Source organism: Equus przewalskii, chromosome 21, assembly GCF_037783145.1.
Source record: "Equus przewalskii isolate Varuska chromosome 21, EquPr2, whole genome shotgun sequence".
Classification (NCBI taxonomy): domain Eukaryota; kingdom Metazoa; phylum Chordata; class Mammalia; order Perissodactyla; family Equidae; genus Equus; species Equus przewalskii.
Genome location: NC_091851.1, coordinates 36,805,672 through 36,828,141, shown reverse-complemented (window position 1 = coordinate 36,828,141; position 22,470 = coordinate 36,805,672). Strand labels below are relative to the sequence as shown.

Sequence of the window (22,470 nt, the reverse complement as noted above, 5' to 3'; positions counted from 1 at the left end):
GTGATTGGTTTTTCTGGTGACCAGTCCCCACCCTGAGGCTGTCTGGGGCCCCACCCTAAGTCACCTCATTAGCATAAATTTCGGTGTGCTCAAAGGGGCTTCTTATGAATAATAAATAGGACACTTCCCTCACTCAGAAAATTCCAGGGGTTTAGGAGCTCTGTGCCAGGAACCTGGGACAAGGACTAAACATATTTTTTGTTATGCCACAGTGTATCTCCCACACTAGTCCCTGCATCTTCACCACCTCCCTGTCCAAGCCTGCATCGCCCCTCACCTGGGCCTCTGCAGTGACCTCCTAACTGGGCTCCAGCGTCCCCGCTGGCAGCGCTCCAGTCCACCCTCTGCAGAGGCGGCCGGATGGGCTCTTCAGCCTGCAAATCTGGCCAGCTCCGCTCCCGCGTTTCTCAGTAGCGAACGCCCTATGAAAATAGTCCCTGGACAGCAACAGCCCCGCCCAGAGGAGAGCTCCAGTGGCCCTTCCTGACGCCTGGTCATCGCAGTTCCTGGACTGAATCTCCCTGGGTGGGGTCTGAACTCAGGGTCAGGGAGGGGCAAAGCTGGGGAGAGTCCTCAGTGGGTGTGGGGAGAAAGGTGTCCTTCACGGGACAGCCCTGAGACCCTGATCTCAGAAGCCAGCCCGAGAGCCTCCTTCGAGGGGAAACAGCGGGCCCAGGTCACTAATACACACACCAGCTCCTCAGAGCCACTGGGTGGAAGCTGGTGCTGGTGGCTGGTGGGGTTTTTAATTCTCTGTGATTTCCAGCCTGCCACGTGTGTGTATGCATGTGTGTGTGTGTGTGTGTGTGCGCGCATGCGTGTGCATGCACAGAATGACCTTGTGTTGTTCTGGAAAAAGCCCTCAGGCAGAGACTCAGACATGGGGCGCTGTGAGTGGCCTGACCACAGGGAACAGCTGAGAGATTGGCGTCGAGGCAGCGTCGGCCACAACAGGGCGATGATGCTGTGTCCCCATGCGATGGCACAGACACTCGCTCTGCAGCCTTGAGACGTCCTGAGAAAGTCAGTCCTTTTTTTTTTTTTTCAAAGATTTTATTTTTCTCCTTTTTCTCCCCAAAGCACCCCAGTACATAGTTGTATATTTCGTTGTGGGTCCTTCTAGTTGTGGCATGTGGGACGCTGCCTCAGCGTGGTCTGATGAGCAGTGCCATGTCCGCGCCCAGGATTCGAACCAACAAAGAAACACTGGGCCGCCTGCAGCGGAGTGCGTGAACTTAACCACTCAGCCACAGGGCCAGCCCCGACAGTCAGTCCTTTTTAATGCTCCTTCCCCTTAAGAAGAAGCCCCCACTTCGTGCCGGTGTCTGTAGCTCCTCTCCAGCCCTCGATCATCTCTCTCCTGACCAGAGAGAGCAGGCCTCGGGCGCCCAGCCTCTTGCGGAAAATAGCACCTGGGAGGAATTCATAACATTATTTTCTTTTTGAGTTTATTTTCCAATGAAGTCCAGTATATAGGGTTTGCTGTTAAAATATATTTACATAATTAGACATCTGATTTAAAAGAATGTTAAACGCATCACAGGTGTGCTGCATCAGACAGGTGACAGATGGAGGCTGGAGCTCGGAGACACTGGCCCGAGGGATAAAGTCCACACCCCGCAGTGGGCGGCTCGGGCTCCGCCTTCTGGCTTCCGCAGCCTCTCTGGAACCCCTTCTCATTTACCACCGCAGTCTCCACCCCCCGGGACCCCCTTCTCACGCCCACCGAGTCCGTTCTTGTGTCTGTTCTCCCAGCTGCTCCTCTGCCTACACCACCTTCCTCCTTCTTTTCCATGTCAGCTCCACATCCCTCCCCCCAGCCCCACCCCCAGACCCTGATTCCCCCCGAGTTGGAGCTGAGTGCTTCCTGCTGGGGTCGCCGCCTTCGCCTGGGGTTATTTTGTCTGCTGTGCATGTGGCTGTTGACCGCTGGCCGCTGGGTCCCCCACTAGCCGGGCGCTTCGTGAGGACCGGGTCCTGCCCCTCTCTGGGGCCCAGTTAGAGTCTCTGTGAAGGGAACAGAGTGGAGAGTGGGTGGGAGATGCGCGAGCACCTGTCCAGTCCCTTTTGTCCTCTCAGCCGAGAAGCCAGTCCCAGCAGGTTCCCCCTCCCAGCGCCCTGGAGTCCTGGCAGGTGTGGGCAGCTCCCCAGGTGGGCATGTGGATGGGCAGGAGCCCTGGAGTTGGGTCAGGGGCAGAGTTTGCAGAGTCGCCTGGGATTCAGACTGTCATGGTGAGAGCTGAGGTCTGTACACACCTCAGGGGCTGTGTATGTGCATGTGTGTGTGTGTAATTGTGTGAATGAAAGTGAGTGTGTGATGTGGGTATGCAAGAAGTGAGCACGTAATGTGTGTGAATGAGTGTGTATACATGCAAGTGTATACACGTGTGAGTGTGTGAATGAGAGTGTGTGCATGTGTGTGTGTGCACGTGCGACCGAGTGTGTGTGTGTGTGTGAGAGAGAGTCTGGAGGGGAGCAGAGGGTGAAGAGGTGACCTCAGAGCAGAGAAGGTGTCCCTGTGGACAGAGCCAGCCTAGACATGTGGCCGGGGCTGTGACGAGAGCAGGAGGGAGCAGAGGGTCAGACGGCTCCGGGTCTGGTCTCACCGTGTCGGTGAAAATTGGCGCAGCTGAAACTCACCGAGCGCCCAGGCATCAGACACGGTCTGAGCACTTTTCAAGCATTTTATGTATTTTTTTTAACAGGTCCTTACGTTGTGCTTGCTGTGTGGAAGCATTGTTCCAGCTGTTTTACAAAACAAAACAACTAAATGAACATTTTGAGCCATTCAGTCATTAGACCATTTGATCCTCACTCACGCCCTGGGCACGTGCGACCACAGTTTCCGTCTGCAGCGGGCAGGGGTGACTCCCGCAGGGCGGGTCCCAGAGGGACGGCGAGGCTGGTGGGCTGACTGGCCTCTGGCTCCAGAGTCGGCTCCACCCCTCCCTGGGGTGATGCCTGGGTTTCCCCACGCTCATTAGAGCCCCGGGTCCATCACGCTCGGTCTCCGTTTTACAGACGGAAAACCCGAGGTGCGTGGGGCTTGGCAGTTTCTCAGCTCAGAAGTGGCCGAGCCGGGACCCAGCCCAGGCCACCGGCTCAGGTCCAGCTGTGCCCACCTGGCCACAGGCCCCATGGTGATGAGCCCTTTGAAGAAAGGGGAGTCACCTACCTTGGCCGTGCCTCAGTTTCCTCATTTGCCAAGTTGGGCACTAGTAATCCTGCCCTCTGACCCACAGAGAGTGGTGAGAGAAGGGGTCAGGGCCAAGGCTCCCAGAAACTTCCAACAGGAAGGTGCCCTGGCAGGGGAGGAAGCTGGTCCGGGCCGCCTCTGCCCCAGCATCCTGAGCACTGTGGCCCTGCCCGTCCCCTCGTTGCCTGTGGTCTCCTCACCTGAGTGTGGTGGCCTGGGTGAGGTCTCGGGCTCATCGAGCTCCACATGTGTCCCTGACCGTCTGCCTCTGTCCTGATGGACGGCAGAGCTGCTTGTGGTGACCGTGCAGGAATCAGTTCCCTGGAGATGCAGACCTGCCAGTCTGAGAGTCATCCAGGAACATGAGCTCAGGGGCCGCACTCTGCACTGGCTTCTGTGTGATGCCCTGGCCCGATCCCTGCGGAGAGATGCTCTGTGCTGAGAAGACGCAGACACAAGTGGCACTCGGGGCCCTCAGCACTCCTCCTGGAGGGACGTCGGGTGAGGAGGCCAGCCTGGGGCTCAGACCAGCTTCTGTTGTCCCCCGCCCCTTGCTGAGGTCTCCTTTGAGGCTGCATGATTCACTCATTCAACTCCTTCATTCATTCCACAGCTCTTTACCGAGCAGCTCCTAAGGGCCAGGCCCTGTTCAGCACCAGGGACACAGCTGTGAATGAAGCAGACAAAGGCCCCGCTCTCCTGGAGCTGACCGTCCAGTGAGGGCAGAAGGGGGCAGTGACCATGAGGTACACCACCCCCCCCAGGAGTACAACCATATAGACATACATATGAGTGTGCACATCCATGTAAATGTGTGTATGTACACATACATGCATATACATATATAAGTGTGTGCTATTCTGGATAGTGACAGATGCTATAAAAGTCAAGTCATCAAGCAGGTATTGGGATGCAGAGTTCTGCAGGGCCACTTTAGATCAGGGAGTCTGAAGTCCTCTCTGAGTTGTGCAAATTGAAGAGAAGCCTGAATGAATTGAGCAAGTCTCCCATGTGTGTAGCTGGAGGAAGAGTGTTCCAGACAGAGGAAACAGCATGTGCAAAGGCCCCGTGGTGGGAGCATCCCTGGCATGTTCTAGAAAGAACAACAATACAGATGTGACCACCACAGTGGAGTGAGCAAGGGGGAGAGCGGTCAGAGTTATGTGGGGTCTTGTCCGTCATGACACCAGAGTGACCAGCCGTCCTGGTTTGCCTGGATGAGGGGTTTTCTGGGACAGAGGACTTTCAATGCTGAAGCCGGGAAAGCCCCAGGCAGACCTGGACAAGTTCACCCTGCATCATACAAAAATTTGGACCATATTCTGATGAGACCGGAGCTGATTGAAGGGTTTTGGACAGAGGATTTGAGAAGAGATCCTTCTGGCTGTGTGTGGAGGACTAAGTGTGGAGAGCAAGAGTGGAGGCCAGGGACCAGTGAGGGGCGCCTGCAGCAGTGCAGCGAGAGAGGACGGACGCTGGGACCGTGGCGTTTGTGGGGCATGTGGCTGAACCATGGAAGGGTGGAGCTGCCATTTGCCGTGATGGGGAAGACCACAGGAGGGCAGGCTCTGGGGGAGGTAGAGATTCGGAAAGCTGCAGTGCTGTTTCGTGGTCCTGATGCTGAGGGCTGTCCCTGCCCTTGGTTCCCACAGCCTCCTTCTGTATGTATGGCCGGTGTGTGTCAGTTAGCTTGCCTTTGGCTGCAGGTAAGAGAAAGCCCCAACGAATCTGACCCATGCAGTGAGGGCATTTGTTGTCTCCCGCGACAAAGACCAGCCATGAGGTGGCCTTCAGGATGGGCTGATCCAGCAGCTGTACAATGTCCCCGGGGATCCAGGATGATTTTGCCTCCCTCCAATCTGCAGGGGACCCTGGCCAGGCTCTCGGGGGGCTCTCTCAGCTCAGGTTTCGAGGCAGCCCTGGAAATGTGCAGTGAGGGAGAAAGACGTGCAGACCCTCCTGGCAGCACCCCAGACTCCCAGGGTCCCTCACAGCCCCCCTCACCTGCTCTGGGCCGAGGAGCGTCTCCTCCTGTGAATTCCCTCCTGGAATCTCCTTCCAAATGTCCCTCTTCTCTCACGTGGGGGCCATGGTCGCTGGCTTGCATGGATGTTTCTAGAACTCTCTTTAGAATGAGGGGGTTCCAACATCTCCAACTTTGGGACTTCAGCCAAAATTCCAAGTCCCCAGAAAAGTCTTGTCCGATGTCCTGTTGCACCAGATTCACAGTCCTGGGAAGAGGTGTCAGGAGCAATCTTGGTGCCTGGGGCTGTCACCGAGGCCCCTTGTCTCCCAGGGAGGGCACGGTCAGTGTGTGGTCAGCGGTCAGCAGGGCAGCCCCGCAGCCGTGAGCCCAGGGATGTCAACCCTGCCTGGCCTGACTGCTCCTCTGTGACCCGCGGTCCTGATGCGGCTGTGGGACCGCGTCCAGGCGAGGATTAAGCGAGTTAATGCGCCGGAGCACTGGGAAGCCCAGCCCCGCACAGTGCGTGGGAGTGTCAGCCCACTGTCGCCAGGGGTCACCCATCAGGGTCACGGGTGAATCGGTCAAGAGGCCGCCCTGGAGTTAGGGCTTTGGCGTCAGAGGAGAGATTCCTGCAGGAGCGCTGAGGCTCAGCCTGACATCGGCGGCTTTGCTGCCAGCAGCTCTCGAGAGACGAGCCGTAAAGGGTTGATTGTCCTTAAACCAGAGCGGAGAGGGCCGAGGGACAGGACCTCGCTCCCGAGGGGCACCGGCCCTGCCCGCTGCGTCAGGCGGCTCCACGTGGACGACCTTCCGAAGCTCTGGGCTTCCGGCTGCTGCTTCTCCTCCTGCTTCTTAATTTTTAAAAAAGAAATTATATCCCGAAGCCTCTATTACTACAGATTCCCTCACAGTCTGCTGTGGGCTGATCTTTAAGAGAAAGCATTGACGTTTTCAAGCTTTTTCTCCTCTGGGTGCCCTCTTTGATCGTGAGACCAGGAAGAAACATACGCTCCTGCTCGATGCCGGGAAACGCGTCCCTCGCTCGTTCTGAGATCTCTCCTCTCCCTTTTCTCGCTAAATGTCTAGATTTGTGTTTCTCTTTCTCTTTCAGGGATGGCAGCTGCTTCAGCACCTGCAGGCTGGAAAGCGGATTGTAAACACAAGGCGGTGTTGTTATGACTGTTCATTGTGTCAAAGGCACACTGCCCCTCCCCCCAGCCCGGGCCACCGGGATTCATCGTCTGTCCCATGAATGTTGCTGGGCACCTTCTGGGTGCTGGGGTGACCAGCCCTGCCAGCGTCCCTGTCCTCCTGGAACTCACATTCAAGTCGGGGAGACCGAGAATAAATGTATAAATGAAATAAACGCAGGGCTGTGTCAGATCAGGACAACTCCTATGAAGGAAAAGAGAGGTGACATGACACACGGGAGGGGGTGGCTGATTTGGACTGGGGAGTCGGGAGCCCTTCGAGGAGGGGCCACTTGATCTGCCGTCTCTGAGGAGGAGGAGGCAGCCGAGGGCGGGCGCATTTAGGGAAGGCCACTCCTGGTGGAGGGAGCTGAGGGGGGCCGAGCTTGAGGGACGTAGGACGCAGCAGTGATGGGCAGGGCGGGAGGTGTGAGGGGAGCGTGGGCAGAGACGGCATCTGAGAGGAGGGAGGGCCTGACCCATGGGTCCCCGTGAGGGGGCCCTGGAGGGTTTCACACAGAGAGGCGCCGTGATCGCACCCGTGTCGGGGAGGGATGCTCGTGGGCAGGAGGGAGGCAGGAAGGCCAGCACGAGGCTGGGGCAGCGTCCAGACCAGCTGGTGCTGGGAAGCTGAATGAGAAGCCATGTGCTCTGCCAGCTGTGGAGCGTCGCCCATCTAGGGACGATGGGCCAGCACCTGCTGTGGGCTCAGTGACACGTGAGGCTGTCGACGGTGGTGACGATGAGGGGGTGACCTCAGAGGGTCCTCCTCAGCCGCGTTTCTGCAGGGAAAGATCTGACCTGGGAGACGGGATTGATCCCAGCGCGAAGACACAGGGAGCTGATGAGGCCAGGAAGGAAGATCAGAGTGTCATCAAATGCAGTCCTCACGATGATGATGGTGACGAGGATGATGTGGAACACTTTAACCCCTTGCGTCCTGTGGGCAGACACTGTCAAGTACTTACTGATACTTTCTGCTCTAATCTGTCCAATGATCCTGTGCAACAGAGACTGTCATTATCTTTGTTTTTCAGAGGAGGAAACTGAGGCACAGAGAGGGTAAACAACTTTCCTGAGGTCACACAGCTAGTAAGTGGTGGGCTGGGATTTGAACCCAGAGAACCCGCCTCCAGAGGCTGTGCTCTCAGGAAGCTGTTTGATGGCCTGACTGCCTGCACAGAAACCGCTTAGGAACGGGTTCCCTCTGTGACATTTTAGGGGAACTTTCTTGGCATTCTAACATCTGGCTTCCAAAAGGCAAAGTGAAAATACTTCCCCAGGTGACCCCCCTTTCCCGGACTCCGTCCTGCCCTCTGTGACCTCCGCTCCCTGCCCCAGATGCTAACCCCCCGGCCCCGGCTAAGAACGGGCAAGACCTGATTCCCAGGTGCCCGAGGAGCAGGATGGAGAATGGCAGGTGGGGTCAGCCCCCCCACCCCGACGTGAGAATGAGCGGGATCTGTAGCTTTACGACCCGAGAGGGGCTGTGCTCAGGTCGTGTCACGCGCTGGGCCCCCTGCGTCAGGGAAAGGAGGGGCTCTGAGCCGTGATTCCCGACTGAGCGGTTCCTCCTCTCTCACCTGAGACCATAAAACCAGAGATCACGGCAAAGACGGCCCTTCCCAGGGGCCAGAGAGCAGCTCAAAGGAGCGGGACATCTGGGCCCTGGAGACGGATCTGCCCCCGATGGGTTGGAACAGCCGTCTAAGGCTTGTCCCCGACCCGCTCACCAACAATGTCAGCCAGTGACACGGGGAGCTTGGCAGTGATTCCGTCCTCGAGTGGTAAAGATGGAAACACGATTTCCGGGGACCAGGCTGCTGAGGATTCACGCCAGGGGAATTCTGCATCTCGGGGCTCTTTGCTGAGCAGAATCCTGCCGTTTGCACATTTCAGGCTGCTGGTGCGGTATTTATACGGCACGTCTACACAGCACAGCACACCTCGCTGACCACACGGAGCCCTCAGTGGCTCCCTGAGACTGAGCTTGTGGGAGAGCCGGTCCTCCTTGAGGTCCTGAGGAAGTGTAACCGGGGGGCCTCCTGCTCCAACGGCGCACGTGCGAGGTCAGACCCTCAGCAGCCCGAGTCCTGTGCTGAGACTCCCCTGCCTTTGGGCTCATTAACACGGGATGGTCCTAGGGGTCGCTGGACACGGGGCAGGGTGGGCTGTGGGGGAGTTCCCTTGGTCTGGGGCATCTCCTCGGGTGCTGGGAGGGGCTCATCTGGGGGGGGGCCCTGGAGCCATGGGGGCCTCTCTCAGGCTGCGGTGACACTGGGGCTCCCCGGGGATCAGGAAGTTCCCGTGAAGGCCGCCCTGCTCCTCCAGCCGCACCCCTTTCTTGGGGACCGGTGGGCTCTGGGCTCCCAGGAAGAGGCGTTGGCCTTTGCTCAGGGTCATCGGATCACGACATCGTTTCTTTGTCCATTCGCTCTGGGGAGGAGGGTATCAGCCGTCCCCCACGTTGGCATTTTAGCTTCGGGGGAAGGGATTTTGTTTGCCTGGCTCAGTGTGTGTTTGTTGAGGTATTAAATCAATAAACGAATGAGGGCAGAGATTGTATCTGTCTCTTTCAACCTAGCAGCTGGCAGAGTGCCCTGCACGTAGTAGGACTCCATAAATATTTGTTGAATGAATGAATGAATGACGTCTCTCAATCCCGCCCCCCCATTGTCTTCAGGGACCCGCATCCCTGCCTCATCCGACATCCCCGTCTCCCGGCCTCTCAGTGGATCTGGGGCCCCGCGCTCCCCGTGCCCCGGCTTCATGGCCTCCGGGGCCTGGGTGACGGGGTCCCGCAGCCTTGGGAGCAGAGGCTTCGTGCTGGGCAGCCATGCGCTGATGCTCCAGCCCCGCCCCCTGCGAGTGCAGAGCTGACGGGGACTCTCCTCACCCCGGCGGCTCCCCGCAGAGCCCGGGGCTGCAGAGCCCCCTCTGCCCCGGGTCGCGCTCCGCGGACAGACCTGGTTCCCAGAGTCTAGGCGTCGGTCACCTCCTACTCGCACCAGTGCGAAAAGCAGTGTTATTTCCCCAAACTCAGCTGCAGCTGTGGAGACAGGACGCAGACAGCCTATTTTCAGCAGGTGACAGACTCCACATGGGGCTACAATTAGCATCTCGTTCAGAGGGTGGAGTTTCCAACCCAAAGCAGAGTGACGGCCCTGGGGGGTCCCCTCAGCTCAGCATCCGTCTGCTGTCTGGAGTGGGGAGGAGCCCGCTGCACCAGAGGGATCCCTGGGGTTCCCTGGGAGTCCCGGGAAGGGGGTGCAGGCCTTTGCGGGTATTGAACCATCATCGCTCACTGCCTCTCCCTCCCGGTCTGTCTGTCTGCAGAAAGCTTGGTTCTGCCCAGAGGTAAGTGCTGTCCCCCTGCAGGGATCCCCTGGCCAGGCCACCGTGACAAAGATGCCCTGTCACATTGGTGTCAGGCTTGTGGGTCATCTCTCCCCCACTCACGGCTGCCCCGTGGGGGAACACGGCAGGGGTTGCTGAGCTGCCGCAGAGAATGCAGGTGCCCCCTAGAATCCTCTGCACATCTCATTGAAGCAGGGAAACTGGCCTTGGAGAAGAAAGGCTACATTTCCCAGGCTCTCTTGTGACAAAAGCGTGGCCAATGGGGTGTGAGCACCGCCTCTCTTTCTCTTTCCATTGGCTGGGAGAGAACAGGGGTGCGGGGTTATGAGGTAGAAGGACCCTCAGTTTCCTTATGTGTACAATTGATACTTAATTACACTTATCTCCTCTGGTTTCTATAAATTAGGAATTTTTTAATTTGCCAAAGGACACAACTCCATAGGCTGAGGCAAAAAGGAATTTATTGGCTCAGGCAAGTGGATGTTTCCAGAAAGAGCTGCCTCAGGCATTGACTCAGGAAGAAGTGGGGACCAAAGGGAGGAATTCTTTAACGAGATAAATGTTTACTCCATTCCAGGGCTCCAAACTATCCTCTCTCAATTTGTGGCATGCCCGGGTGAAATGATGGTCACACTGACATGGACAGGCTCAACCTTGGCAAAGCTCAAGGAGCACACTGGACGGGTGGGGAGACGGACAGTGTGGTCAGAGTGATGCGGGGACGGCGAGCTGAAGAGTCAGAAGAAAGATTTCTTGGACTCTCAAGGTCTGGCAGTAGTGATCTTTTATTTAGAGAATAGTATGGAATAGCATGGGGACAGGACCCATGGGCAGTGAAGAGTTGCTGCCCTGAGTTTAGGGCTAAATTTATAAGGCATGGGTACGTGACTTATTTTTACTGGAAAAAGAAAAGATGATGTAAAAAGTCATTAAATGATTTCAGTGCAGATGGGGTCTGGTTATGGTACGGTCGTATAACTTTAGATACAAATCTGGTCATATAGATCGGCATGTAGGTGAGGATGCCCTGGGCTTCTCTCCCTGGGGCAGCCCTAATTCATACCATAAAAATCCACCGGGTCATATAGTTCGGCATGTAGACCAGGTCACGTTGGGCTTCTCTACCTGGGGCAGCCTTAATCCACATCAAAAGCACCCGGGGCTCTGAAAACTCCTGGAATGCACGAAACTGTTTGTCCTGGGCCAGGGGAGCTGGAATGTATTATCTCGCCAGTTGTTTTTACAGCAAGTTTGTTAAGGTTGCAAACAATTCTGGCTTGAAAGGACTGCAGGATCTCATTGTAACCCGGGTGTTGGCTGGTGGATGTGCTCAAATCCGGCATCCACGGGGAGTCCAAAGCCGACCTCCAGGTTTCTGTGATTCACGGAGCTGGCGTCTCTCCCTGTTCCCATCCTGCCTCTGCTGAGCTCTTACTCTCCACCCCGTCTCCTCGATGCTCTTCTGGCTTCTGCAGGACGCCATCACCCACGCACGGCATGGGCGCCTCCTCCTTGTTCCTCACTCCTCAAATTCCCCGTCCCGATGGCAGCTGTGATGGGCATGTTTCACTGGTGACTCTGGAGCAGCAGGAGGAGGCAATTTTATCGATGTCCTGGTCCCTTTGCATTTCTGCCAACTCCAGCATCAGGAGGCGTTGCTTAGCGACTACTTTCCCTTTGACCCCCTCCCTCCAGACCTCAACCCCATATCCCCGCTCCTGAGCAGCTATTTCTCTGTGGTCTTTTTTCAATGTGGGGCCCACATTTTCCAAGCCCAAGTGGCTTCTCAGTATAGTTTCCCTGCATTATGAAAAAGTTCCTCTCCTTAACAACTCTTATCCCAGCTGGCAAAGGTGTGTTTTCTCCCCATCTACACTCATAGTAACTACTGTGGCGGCTTCTTCTCCGTCTGCTCTACGCCAGGCACCGGGCCTGCGCCTTTCTCGTGCTCTTAACTCCGCCCCAGGGCCCCAGGAGGCGGGGCCTGTTGACCTATTTTACAGACTGGGAAGCTGAGGGGGAGGGGTGGGGAGAAGGGGCTTGATGCTAAGTGGAGGAGTTGGGGGTTCACCTGGTGCTGTTTCACCCTGGAGCCCAAGTTCTGAACCATTGCTCACTGTTCCCCCAATTTCAACCATTCGCAGGCCACCGTCTCCGCTTCCCCACTCCCCCACCACCAGGACGACCCTTCACCCCAGGGCTGCACGAACGATCCCTGTGGCGGGTGAGGGTAACTCTTTGAATCTTCGTGGGGCACGTGGTTTCTGCTGCAGCTGCTCCACGCTGCTGGTGCAAAAATCGCTCAGCCAGAGACAAAAGATAACCCACTCGGCGTGGCAGTGTGCCAGGGAGCCAGGGCTGCGGAAACAGGTAATCGCCTGCGGGCCGTAGTTTGCTGACCCCTGCTTCACTTAGTATTTTTCTTTATATAAACCCATTTTTGTTTTCACTAAAAAAATTTTATTTGAAAGGAAAACACCAGCGGAGTAGATGGAAAACCAGCAAGTCTTGCTGCAAAAGGATGGTAACCATAGAAATATAAACAATAAACCTAGGCAGAGGGGCTGCCTTCCGCACCAAGCCCAGGGCCTGTTCTTTCTTTGTTCTGAAAGGTGAAAAGCAAGGCTTAGAGAGATGCTAAAGGCTGGGTAGCACCCAACCAAGATGTTGTCTTTGAGGTGACCGGAAGAAGCGAAGAAGCACTCGTGTTGGAGGCAGCGTTACTTAAGGGCACGCCCGGCTGTCTTGTGAAAGGATCCTGGGTGAAGCTCTGAAGGAGGAGAAGGGAGCTGGGGGGAGAAGCTCGGCCCTCAGGGTGGAGCAGGGAGTCGGGAGACCCCGTACAGGCAGTCAGGGAGGGTGCAGGACTCACATACAAAAGATGTGGATGTGGCCCTGGCTCCCTGAGAGCTCTGCGGGCCCCCGTGGTGCCCCCCAGAGCCAAGACCTGCAGGTGGGTATCAGCTACGGCCCCAAGGCCAGGTGAAGGGGCTCTTCAAACTTATTTGTGTCAGAGAAACTCCCACTACAACATCAGACGGATAACCTCAATTTCCCCTCATCATGGTTCCTTTTTCCTATTCCTCTGCTTTATTTTTCTTGCTCTCGCTCACTCTTTCCATATCTGTATAATTACACAGATACACACAAATTTCTGTTTGAAAAACCACGTATTTTGGTTATCTCTTATGTCTGGCAACCACGTCTTCATCCTCCCTCGTAAACGGCCAAGCAAAGAATTTAGACTTTCTGCAGCGGCAGGGCCTCTCATGAAAGTGCTCGCACTGTCTTTTGGAAGCTCTGGGATCTGGTGGAAGGATCTCTTGCTGCTTATGTTTCGAGGAATGCCTCGTGCGTCTTCCGGCAGGGAGATCTGAATGCTGCTGGCAGCTTTCGATTTTCTTGTCCTTGGCGCTGCTCGGAGCTTCCATCTTCCGGCCTCCCTTGCCTCAGTGCCCGGTTCTGCCTGCGCATCCTTGCTCTTGGACATCTGCCTGTTTTCTTCCCACGGCATCTAGGATTTCAGGTACTCACAACTGCAGTGACGAGGAAAAAAAATTAGTCAGGGGACAGATGGCAGGAAACAGATGGCCTAATGGCCAATTGAAGAGTGTAATGAAGAGATGGTTAGCAGAGGCGGGAGGGGGTTATGGGAGCCAGTGAGGTGGTGCTGCCCCCAGAACAAGCGAAGGGGCAAGAGGAGAGGTGGCATTCTCAAAAAAGGGTTGAGCTGAAACCTCCGAAGAGGGGACACCTGACAGGAGCCGTGGACATCAGGTGGTGCGGCCACTGCGGAAACCGTAGGCCAGCAGTGCGGGAGGGGCCCCAGGAGGAGAAGGCAGGACGTGCAAGGGTGTGGCCAGCAGGGCCAGGGGGACTTGATCTGGACAATGGCCCAGGAAGATGTGAGTCTAGAGCCATTTATATCCGTGAGGGTCCCTTGGCTGCAAGTGACAGACGCCCAAGTCAGGACGAGCAGGAACTCAGGGGGCGGCTCTAAGGGGCGTTCTCAGGCAGCAGGAGGGCTGGGGACCAGGTGTGGAAAGGACACGTCCCGGGCCACACCAGGACGTCTCAGCAGCAGGAGCTGTGGGGCACCTGGTCCAGACTCCGCCTCTGGAATCCGTGACCCGGCCCCCCTCAGTCTTCGGATGTGAAGGAGAAGGAACCGCAGAGCCACTGCAACCTCTTGATGTGACGCTCGAGGGGCTGGAGGTCCAGGAGGCAGCTCCACCTGCCCAGAGCCACGTGGCCACGAGCGGCAGAGGCAGGGTGCGCAGCCACGCCACCGACTCCCAGACTCGCGATTTCTCTCCCGCAGCAGGGTCTCCCAGACTCAGGCGTTCCCAGCCACGCTCACGATGGTCGTCATTTGCATATACTACCTCTAATATTATAAAAAGTTTTCGTTTAAATCAATTAACTTTAAAAAACCCTTTTATTCATCTCAGGCAATAGTATGGGTGAAATTGTGGATTCGATGTACCGCATTTTTTTCTAATACATGTCAAATAGTCTTATATGATTAAAACAAACTAAATCATCTTTTAGGGGACTTGACCATAGTTTCAGAAACCGCACACTGCAAAGAAGCAGCTTTTCTATTGGGAGGGCGATGTAGGTTGGTAGTTTTCACACTTCTTTGCAGCCCCCGGACTCTTGCTGTTAAAGAGGATGTCATGTTGACTCTGATCTGGGAACCAATGAAGGCGAGCTGCTGGGCTGGGAGTGAGAAATGGGAGAAGGAGGCCAGCCCGCTTCTTTTCCCCTGGGCACGCTGTCCTAAGGCCGCTCCTTGGACCCCCAGACTGAAAAAGGCCCCAGCTGAGGATGCTGGTGGCCAGCACAGCACAGACTCTAGAGGTTGCACCTGAGAGAGCTGGGCCTTGTGGCGAGAACAGAAGCTCAGGCCCAGGTAAGCGTATGAGGAACAGGGTGCCTGCCTCTGCACGCTTCCTGGGCCACAGCGGCCCCTAAGCTAAAACCTGCAATTCCTAGGCTCCTGCGGACAGTGGAGGTGGGGGCTGCCCGTCCTCTGCCACTGCTGCTGGGACTCCAACGGGTGCATGTCCTACCGGTTGGGTCACTGGGATGATAGAAAGTTCTGGAATTGTGTCCTGGATTCTGGCAGCCTTGAAATGCACTTCCAACCCAGATTCCAAGGAGAGTGTTATCGAGATGTTCCCATCAAAGTGATGAAAATGGCGTTGTTTTATGTCACTAACACATAAGTGTGACCACGACCCAGGAAGCAGGGGCCTCGCGTCCTCCCAGGGGCTGAGGGTGTAAGTCCTAGGTGAGCTAGCGAGTTTCAGGGTCAGGGACCACCTGGCACGGTCCCCAGGTGCCCGGGGTCAGCTGGGCAGGGAACCGGGGGTCCCAGAGCACGAATCGCTGGCCGCTGGCCGAGGAGGCAGGACTTTCCCCACCGCCCTTCTCAAACTTGCGCCAGCGGCTGATTCCTCTTCTCAGCCGTGAAAGATGGATGGTCTCATTATTCGCGGCGCTTGGCGGTGAATCTGCGAGCTTCGGCGAAAGCGAGCACTTACCCCGCGGAGCCTCTTCCCCTCCCGGTCACTCATCGAGTTTAACCCTTTCTCAGCAGGAGGAGCCCCGGGCGCGGGGGGCGCGGCTCTTACTCTTTAGGGCTGCGGGAGGGGACCCCGCGCAGGGAGGGGCGGGCTGGGGAGGGAGGCGGGGGCCCAGGGGGGGCTGGAGCAGCTCCAGCTCAGGCCGGAGGACGACGACGGAGGGCGAGTCCAGGGTGAGCCCTCGTGGGGCCGCAGAGCCCGGCCCGTCGCCAAGAAAATCTCCCATGGAAGGGAGGGGAGGGAGCGCCGAAAGGAGGAGAAAGGCAGCAGCCCGAGAGCGCTCTGCCAAGGGAGTGCTGAAGATTTTAACTCGAGATGAAATGTGTTCTTGTTTGTGTACAGTTAATTTTCCTCCCGAATGCAGGGTTTTGTCCCTTGCTGGAGCGTCTCAATAGCAACTGCCGCTCCACCGGCGTCATTGAGGTGGCTCGTGCCCCCTCAGTTTGCAGGCCGCCTGTTTGTGTTAACGTGTTGGGGAAGCAGGCATGGCTTGGATTGGTTCCTGGGTCCAAGAAGGAAAAAACACAACAAAGAAGGGAAGAAAACACCTCCAAATAGAGACTTGGCTCCCGCCGGGATGATGTCATCTGGAAAGTGTGAGCAGGACTCTTGGCCCTGAGTGACGGGCTGGGGAGCCCTGCTCTGGCTGTGGGAGCTGTGGTGAGACCGGTGGTTGTACCCAGAGAGTGTAGGAATGGGATTGTAACTCACATGCCTACACAGGCCAGGTAGGAGGTGTCTGTGAGGGAAGCAGATGGGGTGTATTTTTTTCAACACAATTATATTTTGTTTGCATAGCAAATACATAGGGAATTCATTTCCATAAAGAAATAAGCACTCATTTTTTCTTGAAACGCATGGCTTCTTGATCTTTTCTTCTGTTGTTTTTAGTACAGAGATGGGTAGAGGGATTTGTTTGTTTGTCTTTTTTTTTTTTTTTGAGGAAGATTAGCCCTGAGATAACATCTGCTGCCACTCCTCTTCTTTTTTGCTGAGGAAGACTGACCCTGAGCTAACATCCATGCCCATCCTCCTCTATTTTATATGCGGGACGCCTACCACGGCATGGCTTGCTAAGGAGCAGGTACTATGTCAGCACCCGGGATCCGAACCCGCAAACCCGGGGCTGCCAAAGCAGAAGGTGTGCACTTAAGTGCTGTTCCACCCGGCTGGCCCTCAGGGATTTGTTTTTATGATGGAAAAAAAGCCCAGCAGTCTGGGAGATAATAAATATTGCTGACTTTCAGAGGCAACAAGGAGTGGTACGGACTGTGGCAAGTTCAGCTTCACGGCCCAGCCAGTGAGGGCAGCCGTGACTTGCTCAGGTCATGAGTTGCCCGATGGAAGGTACATCCAGTTGGCCATGTCTCTGATTTTTCAGAGGAAGCTAGAAATCTAGATTTTTATGAGACATCTAAATTTTTATGTGAAATCTTTTTTTCAGTTTTATTGAGATACAATTGACAACTAAAATTGTAAGATGTTTAAAGTGTACGATGTGATGATTTAATTACATATACATTGTGGAATCATCTCATTTTAGTGTTGAAAACCAACTGTACAGACTAACGAGTTGTGGGCTGGTCACGACACCTCTCCCGGCTGGATGTGGCCTGTGGTCTGTCCCTTGCCACCTGGGGTGGACTGGTAATCTGCACACTTTAGTAGCAAAATTTGCTTCTAACTTTGGTGAATGATTCATTTCGTCCATCTAGGACTCCATTTTTCCACCCATAAAATCAGCAACCTTCTGTTTCTGCCCCATGGGTTCTGTGTAAAGCATCTAAAACCTACTTATTTATCCTTCTCTAATTTGGATTTATGTGGGAAACGTGCTGACAGGCTGAGTCTCAACAGCCCACATTAGGACCTGTGGGTCTTCATCCCGTGTCTGTGGGCTCTGAACGAGTTAGGCGTTGGCTCTGGCTGCTATGATAGAGACGGTGGTTTCCACAAGACAGGAGTTTACTTCTCATTCGTGTCAACAGCTGAGCTGGGGATGGCAGTTCTGGCCCATGAAGCTGTCAGGGGCCCAGGCTCCCTCCCTCGTTTTGCTCCACCGCACCTAGGCCATTGGCTTTATTCCGCTTGGTCCAGATGCCCCACACCGGATGCATTTCAACAATGAGAAGAGGGCAAAGGACAAGTAGGCACAGCCTTCCCTCTGTGGGCTCAGCCTGGCAGGGGCACCTGTCCCCTGTATTCACATTCCACTGGGCAGCACTCACTCACCCCACCCTGAATCACTGTAAGGGAGCTGGAAACTGTAGTCCTAATTCTGAGCGGCCGTGTGCCCGCTAACCAGGGGCTCTTACTGAAGGAAGAAGGGCGCACGGATGATGAGGGACAGCTCGCCACTGCAAGCGGAGAAGAAGGTGGCCACTTCAGAGTAAAACAACAAACAAAATCCTAAGATCTCAACTGGGATTCTCAGCTAGCTTTCAGTTTTACTCCTGAGGGATGGAGATTACTTGTTTTTTGACTCTTTAACAAATTTTGAAGCAAAAAGTTTTTTCAAATTAATGTTACAATATTGTGTCCCAAACCTCAGTAACTTCTGTTTCTCCTTCATAATTTTGGACACATTTGTGTACCAACTGAATTATTATTTACTTTATATTTTATTCTAAATAGCTTCAGTAGTTTTTCCAAATAAATTTAATTTAAAAGGAAATGTTGCTAAATGATAGCGAAAATCATTTCGCTATCATTTGGAGATGCAGCCAAAGCAGTGCAAAGAGGAAAATTTATAGCTTTAAAATGCATCTATTAAAAAAGAAGAAAGATCAAAAATCAATGACTGAAGATTTTGCTGGAAGACACTAGAAAAAAAAGATCAAAGTAAACACCAGACAAGTAGAATTAAGAACTGAGGTTAATGAAATAGAAAACAGAAGTCAACAGATAAAATTAACAAAGCTAAAAGTCAGTTCTTTAAAAATACCAACAGAATTGATAAACCCATAGCTAACATTTTTCTGCATCTTGATGTTATCACTCAATTCCTTGTAGAAATACCTTCAAGTCATCTTGTACAGCTCTAAATTAAAGTTGTTCTTTACAACAGCTGTGCAATATTCCACAGTGGATATACTTGAAAAGCATTCAGCCATTCCACTAGTATGGGGAATTAATTTTGTTTCTGGTTCTGGGCCACTGAGGACAATGCTGCAGTGACATCCTTGCGTGTAGTGGTACAAAGTATAAGTACATTTATTTCTATGGGATGGGTTTCCATCAATTTGAGAGCTGACATATGCTTTTCTGTGAGCTGTCAATTTATAAGCCATTGCCTCCTCTTCTTGGCAATTTGTAAGAGTTCTTTGTATAGGACAGAAATGGACTCTTTGTTTATTATTGACCTACAAATACTTTTACAGATGAATAGAAGGATTTTCTTTAGGTAATCATTTTATGTACAAAAATTCCAAATTTTTATGTTTTCAATATGTCTGTTTCTTTTCTTTAATAGTTTCAGGATTATCCATCTTGGTTTGTAAAGTCTCCCTAACTTCTCTAGATTGTAACTGCAATATCCTAGATTTTCTTCAAAATTTTTATGTGTAAGATGGCTCCTGCAGGGTCTGTCTGAGCTGCAGAGAGGCCTCTTGTGCACGGTCATGCCTTTCCTGGAGACCCCACTCCTGGTCACTGAGCGAGGCAGGGGTATAAAGGCCTGGACATTTGGGCCCGACCCGTACGAGCAGCATGTGATCCAGAGCTCCCCGCTGGGTTTGCCGTGGCTTTGTCAGCCTGCGTCACAGATCAGCTTGTCGTGCCTCGCCGCCTTCTCCCACTTCCTTCACAAGTATTGATCCCCCAAAACACCTTGAACTGAAAATTCCCCTTCGGTCTCTGCTTCTGGAGACCCCACTCGAGGCGGGAACAAGGAGAAGCGAGCTGGTGTGGAGCACGTGGTGGGGATGACCGTGGCCCGGCTCTAATAGCACCAGCTCCATCGGCTTCTTAGTTTCCATCGTGAAGCCCATGCGCTTCCTCAGATCGAGGGCGTCCAAGGGCGGCAAAACGTATCGTTTGTCATATTTTGGGGATTTTGATCCGATTTGTCTGAGACGTCAGGAGTAGCCTTTTATTTTTATTTGAAGATATTTATTTCTCCGTGGAGACCACACCTCTTAGGTGATGCCCAGATTCACACATTCAGCCATGTTCCTGAGCTCGCCACATCTTACAGCCATTGGGTTCCTTGCACCTCCCCTCTCAGGAATGAAAGCGCCCCCTTCCCGGGGGCTCAGGCTGACTCCTCCAGCTCCTCTCCTCCTCTCACACCTGCCGTGTGCTCTCTCAGTGCACCTGTTCACGTGGATCAGAATCCCATCGCTTGGCCCACCTGCCTTGCTCCCCCGAGGTCCCTGGCTGTCATCTCTTGGAGGATTGTCATAATAGAGTCCTGGCTGGTCTCCCTGGTCGGCTCTTGCCCCCTTCAGTGTGTTCTCCACACAAGGCCTGATCGAGCCTGTTAAATGGACGTCGCATCGTGCCTCTCCTCTGCACAGAGCCCGTGTCTCCCCACCTCGCTCTGCACAGAAACTCTTTACACAGTCGACAAAACCCAGCGCACTCGGCGCCCCCCGCCCCCAGTCTTGTTCCCACTTGTCTCCCGTGCTCCCTCTGCTCCTGTCACACGGGCCTCTTGCTCCTCCCAGGACAGGCCAGGCGCTCCCGCCTCGGGGTCTCATATCTGCTCTGCGCCCCCAGCCCTGCTCTTCTCCCAGATGTCCCCCCGGCTTGCTCCCTCACCTCCTGGGCACTAGCTCCCGTGTCACCTTCCCGGTGGGCTCCTTCTCACTGCTCTCTGTACAACCACAGCCCCTCCCTCCACGACCACCCTTCCCCTTCCTGGCTCCGTCTTTCTCCAGGCCACTCACTGCCATCTGACGACTTGATGCTTTCCATGAGGCCTTAGGCTGGATTCTTCCAGAAGCCAACCCAGACTCTGAGTGTGAGCAGAGTGCTTTTATTTGGAGGTGATCCCAGGGAGCCCTGCAGGAGGGCGGGGAAGGCAGGTGGGAAGGAAAAAGACTATCACGCCAACCCTGGTGGGTACTGAGCAGGGGCCCACCGTGGGGCGCTGGGTGAGTCCCTCTGGGGTCCTGTGGGAGACGGAGTGGAACGGGCCTCAGAGGGGCCGTGCGGGGGGCGAGGCTGTGGGGTGGGCTCCACCAGCTCCCGTCTGGCCTTCGCTGATGGCCGCTTCCCAGGTTGTCAACTCCCGGCCACGGGGGCTCCTGTGGCTGAGAAAGCCTCAGAGGGACAGTCTCAGGGTCAGGAAGAAGCTACCGTGGGGCAAAAACGGTGAGGAAGGAGGGGACGGGAGGGCACCAGCTGTGCGCTGTGCTTACTGTCCTGGGCTGTCACTGGTTGTTGTCTGCCTCCCTCTGCAGATGGTGGGCTCCCGAAGCCGGGGTCTCTATCTGCACAGGAATGAACTGTCATGATGTCTGCACCATAGTCTCAAATGGTTAACCAGAAAAGGAAAACTACACACACACACACACTGACACACATGCTATAAATGATGCCCGTGGGGAGAGGTGGCCCACAGGTGGCCTGATGCCAGCTGGTGAATCTCAGCAAAGGGCATATGGATGTTCACTGTGTTTCTCTGGGCTTTTCTATGGGTTTGCCATTTTTAAAAATGAGAAGTGGGAAAAATAAAGTAAAACAAAGTGAAAAAAATTCAGAAGGTGTGGGAATAGGGGTCAAGATGGGGGCTTTCAGCCTGCCCGAGGAAAACACGGCCTGTGGCTGCTGCTGATTCTGCGACAGGAAGAACCCGAGAGTGTTTTTTTTTTTTAACCTCCAAAGGGTAAAATCAAGACAGATTTGAAGAACAACTGTCTCTCTCTTATTCAAGAGAAAGAGCTAATGAGGAAAGAGGGAGGGAGGGAGTGAAGGCAGGAATTTGTTATCAAATGTCTGCGCCAGGCCATGCTGGTAGGGCCTTCCTCCTGCGTTGTTTATCTGATTCCAACAGCAACCTTTAAAAGACAAGAACATTAATGAGACATCACCTTACAGGGTCAGAATGGCTATAATCACCAAGACAAAAAGCAACAAGTGTTGGAGAGGGTGTGGAGAGAAGGGAATCCTCATGCGCTGCTGGTGGGAATGCAAACTGGTGCAGCCACTATGGAAAGCAGTATGGAGATTCCTCAAAAAATTAAAAATAGAAATACCATACAATCCAGCCATCCTACTACTGGGTATTTATCCAAAGAACTTGAAATCAATGATCCAAAGAAATTTATGCACCCTATGTTCACTGCAGCATTACTCACAATAGCCAAGACGTGGAAGCAACCCAAGTGCCCACCGACAGATGAAACGATAAAGAAGATATATATACAATGGAATACTACTCAGCCACAAAAAAGACAAAATCATCCCATTTGCAACAACATGGATGGACCTTGAGCGTATTATGTTAAGTGGAATAAACCAGACAGAGGAAGACAAATACCGTTTGATTTCACTCATGTGTGGAAGATAAACTAACACATGGACAAAGAGAACAGATCAGTGGTTACCAGAGGGGAAGGGGATTGGGGTGTGGGCAAAAAGGATAAAGGGGCACATATGTATGGTGATAGACAAAGATTAGACTACTGGTGGTGAGCACAATGAAATCTATTCAGAAATTGCTAAATAATGTACACCCGAAATTACACCATGTTACAAACCATTCTCAATAAAATGGGGAAAAAAAAGACAAGAACATCAAGGCTTAGAGATGGCACAAACTGTCTCTAGTAAAAGCGGGTCATCTCAGATAATGATGCCCAGTAAAGAAATACGATTAACCAATTAGTCATAAGGGCTGAAAGCTGCCTGAACATCGAAATTTACAAAATTCTGACCGTGGTTTATGTGTTTTTCAAAGAAAGCTTTGTGGCAGGGAGGGTTGTGTCCTGTGGCTGAAACGTCAGGAGAGGCATCTGGACCTCCGTGGCTGAACCTTGGCCCCGGGGGCGTCTGGGAAAGCAGCTAACGTCCCCTCTGCAGATGCAGGTTCCCAGGCTTCCGCCCTGGTGGTCGGGCCCCTTCAGGCGGCTCCGCCCCTCTGCTTCACCGCAGGAAAGGAGGCCCCCGGGGGCGTGGCCTGCTGGGGAGCCCTGAGCGGGCGGCGGGTCTGGTCTGGTCTGGACG

The 22,470-nt window shown here is 54.1% G+C and overlaps 1 long non-coding RNA gene across 1 annotated transcript; it reads right to left on the bottom strand.

Annotated features, from left to right (window-relative positions):
• Positions 1-12,146: 12,146 nt before the first annotated feature.
• LOC139078134 (uncharacterized) lies at positions 12,147-22,290 on the bottom strand. The gene is made up of 3 exons (XR_011530932.1): positions 22,182-22,290; positions 20,664-21,302; positions 12,147-13,245 (listed from the first exon to the last, which is right to left on the bottom strand). It is a non-coding gene; the product is annotated as an uncharacterized lncRNA (long non-coding RNA).
• Positions 22,291-22,470: the final 180 nt, after the last annotated feature.